At 34.6% G+C, this 5,000-nt stretch overlaps 1 protein-coding gene across 3 annotated transcripts in view; it reads left to right on the top strand.

Moving 5' to 3' along the window:
* Window positions 1-5,000, top strand: part of LOC106879211 (hepatocyte growth factor receptor) — a 172,367-nt gene that overhangs the window by 35,117 nt on the left and 132,250 nt on the right. The window lies entirely within an intron of this gene.

The raw sequence follows: 5,000 nt of genomic DNA, 5'->3' as shown, positions 1-5,000 counted from the left end.
CTTTCAACACTGAACTTCAGATATATCATTCTTGCCAAACTAGAAAGTGCTATGTCTACTGGCCATTTTCTTTGAATTGAAAAAAAATTAAAACTCCATGACACCAGCAATATTTTCACACCATTATATACTGTTACCATCACCATTGCAAGCCAGTAAGGTAGCCTTTACATGGTTATTAGAAATAATAGAAATAGCCATTGAATCTCGTTCAAATCAAGCCTTCCTATTTTTATAGAAAAAAAAAGAAAAGAAAAACAGAGTATGTTGAATAATAGTCTTGGATTCCCTGTGCAAAATAAAAAAAATGGGATGGCTACAGCTGGTATGATTTTGCTCATGGGTTTGAAAGATCAAGGTGAACCTGAAGCTAAACAACAACAACACCAGTGTTTTGGTCATTCAACTTGCTAAAAATAATAAACTGGCCATAATTGGCCCAAATCTTCTACCTGTTTTACGTTCAAACCAGCCAGATCTAGCCTCTCACAAATATACTATTACATCATTGAAGTCTCAAACACTATATGATAATCCAGGATTAATTCAAGTTGAAGCCTCAACACTAAGCGATAAACCATGATTAATTCAAAGCAGTGAATAAAAAAGAATTACACTTGGCACTAATCTGAATGTTAAAGGGTTATGTGATAAAGGGTATACATAAAAACAGATGTGAGGGTCAAAGTTAAAATTGCTTTTGATCATAAATCTACTCTAATCAATCAGACAAGGGGTTAACCCATTAGCATTTAAATTGACCATATCCAGCCCAAACATTCTACTTGCTTTATATTCAAACCAGCCAGGTCTGGTCTACCTGCAAATGCTCTGCAATGTCATTCTAAAAATATATTATCACATCGTTGAAGATTCAGTGTTATGAGATAAGCCGTGATTAATTCAAAGCTGTGAATAAATAAACATTACACTTGACACTAATCTGAATGTTAAGAGGTTACTTGGTAAAGGACATACATAAAAACAGATGTGATGGTCACAGTTAGAGTTGCTTTTGATCATAGAACTACTCTAATCAATCAGAGCAAGGAGTTAAACAACAACATACTGTTCCAAAATACTACCTCCTACCATCACAAATAGCATTAAATCCATTTCTGTCACTGTACTTGACATTATCAATATTACTATTATGAGCCAACGGAAGTAGCTCCACATGCTTGCTTGACTTGCTTGAAACAATAGCCACATTGACTTACACTGTACTCCACTGCTTTGGGGGAAAGGAAAGAACACACTGAATAATATAATCTTGAATACTCCTAAAATGTTTGGATGGTCATGGTTGATATTCTTTTGACCATAGTTCTACTCAGTTGACCTGGAGCTAAAGAACATACAACTACTGTATTACTGCTGTTACTACTACTACTACTATTACTACTGCCACCACCACCGCCACTAATGACAACTAGAACAACAACATCTGTATTTAAGGCTATAGCCAGCCAGCACTGAAACCATCACTTCCTATATTCTAAGTCTAACAAAAGTATGTTTTCCTGTTTACAAACTATACTTTATTCAATGAAGCCCTGTTTTGTCAGTTGATAGAATGGTTAAATCCTTCATCTAAGAACAACGAAGTCTCTCTCTCTCTCTCTCTCTCTCTCTCTCTCTCCTCTCTCTCTCTCTCTCTCTCTCTCTCTCTCTCTCTCTCTCTCTCTGTATATATATATATATATGTTCATATAATAATATCTCCACAATGTATTGGTGAGATAAACATCTAATTGTTACCAACAGCAAAAATATCTCCTTGGTTATATATCAATAATTTAAATGAGATTTAAGGAGGAATTTGAATATGAATAAAACTTAGAGATTATATTTTTGGTGTTTACTTTTTACTTTTTACCCTGAGGATGTGTAAGGTAATTTACTTATTTAACTTGAATTGACAGTTAAATATAACCTTATACAGAAATGTTGACCATAGGTAATAAACTTCAATAATAATGGATATTAGCGTCAAAACTCTCATTTATATATATATATATATATATATATATATATATATATATATATATATATATATTGCAACTTGTGAACAACAGTGTCACTGGTTTCGATGGGTCAAATCACTACTTTCATTTTTGATATAGATGACAGTAACAAGGGAACGTTTGGTATCATAAGACTTTACCTTGTAGGAATAAGGAATGAGGCAGAAAATAATAATTAATTAACTGGCATTTGGCATTTTCTCAAGAATATTTACACAATAAATGCAAAAAATGTTGCAGATTGGCACCTTTCTATAATATCTTACACAATTATGGCAGTGAGGTTTCTTCCTTTATTATTTTATTAGTTTGTCTTCTGTGACTGGCATCTCTGAAGCAGTGCTTCAAAGGTTTTATTTTATCATACAGACTTCTGAATTTTATTGTTATTATACTTTTCTATATTTAAGAGATGAGGAATTATGTACATTATTTACATTTGACGGATATTTGTCCTCATGTTGTTTGTTGTTAACACGTTTCGGCTGATATACCCTCCAGCCTTCATCAGGTGTCTTGGGGAAATTTTGAACCTGGGTTCTCATTTTCAATGTTGTTATTATTAGTATTATTATTATTATTATCATTATTATTATCATTATTATTATTATTATTCAGGTCACTGCCTGGAATCGAACTTGGGGTTAGTAGCCTGCACTCTTAACCACTACGCCATATGCCCGTGGGCAATTACGGAGTGAATTTTAGGGCTTATAAATCTAATATTCTCCTGTCCTTCCTTAATACCGGTTCCCATATGCTCTTCATATCTGCACTCGGTCTGCTTACGAGGTTATTTTGTCCTAGCATTTGTGCTGCTTCTTTTAGTTTTCGAATTTTCCAGTGGTGTTCTCTGTCTATTATTTTAACTTCATTCCACAAGGGGAGATGGTCTCCATTTTTCCATACATGATCAGCTATACCCGATTTATCAATATCTCCCTGTGTCACAGCTTTGCGATGTTCCTCTACCCTTATTTTGAGGGAGTGACATGTTTCACCTTTGTATAACCTACCACAGCTACATGGGATGGAGTACATGCAGTCTTTGGTCATATTCTCTTCTATTGGTGGTTTTACTCGAAGGAGGTATTTGCTAAGTGTTGTATTACTTTTGAATACTGTCCTGATGTCATATGGGCCGCATATCTTTTGTATCTTTTCAGAGAGGCCTTTCACATAGGGTAGACAGACTGTGGACAGTTTATTGGTTTCATTCTCTCTTTTCTTCATAATTGAAGTGGAGATAGGAGAATATTAGATTTATGGCGTAGTAGTTAAGAGCGCAGGCTACTAACCCCAAGATTCCGAGTTCAATCCCAGGCAGTGACCTGAATAATAATAATAACAACGATGAAAAATACCATAGGAATGAGAACCCAGGTTCAAAATTTCATCAATTTCTAATATGTTGAATGGCTAAGTCCACCTTGGAGTAAAGAAGCATAATTCCATAGCAGAAGGTACCATATTTACTGGCAAATGAATCAAATTTTACAAGCAAAAAAGGTGGATCAACTTACATACTAATATGACTTTAAAGGACCAAAAAGTCCATATGAAATGCAGCAGGATTTGGAAAGAGTGTCTATTATGAAGTTTCAAAAAGTTTCATTGCTCATCTGTGGCCTGAACTTTGACATAATTCCACTTCACAGATTCAGTGGAGGCATGTCATTAATGAGGCCATGAATAGTGATAAACAGACTCTGCTAAAGAAAACTAACAATTAATTGATTGCATTAAACAAACGATTGGATTGTTTGTTGATAAAATAAAGAAGTAGTATTAAACCAGTGGATGTGTTTATTTTAGTTATTATTGATGTAATGACCCTCCCAGAACACATTTGATTCAACACATGAATTCACATCATTAATTCTGCAAACCATATAGCAAAATGAAACATAATTAATACATATTAAATTATTTAATAGTATTACTAAGAAATAAATGAACATGAATGTAACTCTGTGTGCGTGTGCATGTGTGTGTGTGTGTGTGTGTTCTTAAATGGCTAAAATGATTCTTTTTTGATGTAGTTGGTTCAGTTTCAATACATATGCTAAGAAAAACACATCCAGAAATTATTATATTAAATGCAGTTGATGCATTTGAACTATTCTAACAAGAAATCAAAGCTAGATTAGGTGGATTAGTTGTAGACTTGATTTGTCAAGAATTTATCTTAGCAACATTTCTGCCATAGATGTCAAAGAAATATGTATTATCAAAAATTGTTTTCTACCATTTAATATTATCCAATATAGCATCTTTCTTTACATTAAAACACTGTCTCATTTTTCATTTCAATATTGTCTAGCTACTGAGTCAAATATTTTCAAACATAACTTGACTTACATCATTCCAAACATATTTAAGAGTCTAACCTTGTACCTTCTCACAGCAAGACACCCATTTCTCTCTCTCTCTCTCTCTCTCACTATAACTTTTTTCATCTGTACAAGATCACCTCCTCCAATGTCCCCTCCTCTCTCAAAAGATTTTTGCCTTGGAAGTTATTTGGTGACCCTGTCAGTGCAGGCGCCACTTAAAAAGCATCCAGGCCACACTGTAAAATGGTTGGCAATTGGAAGGGCATTCAGCTGTAAAGACCTTGCCAAAACTTACCTCACCTGTGTTTGTGCCACGTAAAAAGCACTAAGACCACTCTGCTGGGTGGTTGGTGTTAGGAAGAGCATCCAGCTGTAAAAATCCAGCCAATAAAGTCACAGAAATTTGATGCAGGCTTCTGCCTGACCAGCTTCTGTTAAACTGTCCCACCCATGCCAGCATGAAAGGCAGACGTTAAATGGTGGAGGTAGTGATAACTCTGCTGTATGTGCATTACACAGCCACTTCAGAATGCGGTTTATTTTTCTTTCATTTCCTGAACTTGTCATTTGTTTGCAGTTGTCATTAAACATTGGTTAAAACTTCTTGTGCCCAACCACATCCTTTAACCATTTGTCA

Source organism: Octopus bimaculoides, chromosome 2 (assembly GCF_046866305.1).
Source record: "Octopus bimaculoides isolate indiv1 chromosome 2, ASM4686630v1, whole genome shotgun sequence".
NCBI classification, from domain to species: Eukaryota; Metazoa; Mollusca; class Cephalopoda; order Octopoda; family Octopodidae; genus Octopus; species Octopus bimaculoides.
The sequence above is the reverse complement of the archived record's forward strand: the minus strand, read 5'-3'. Positions and strand labels throughout refer to the sequence as shown.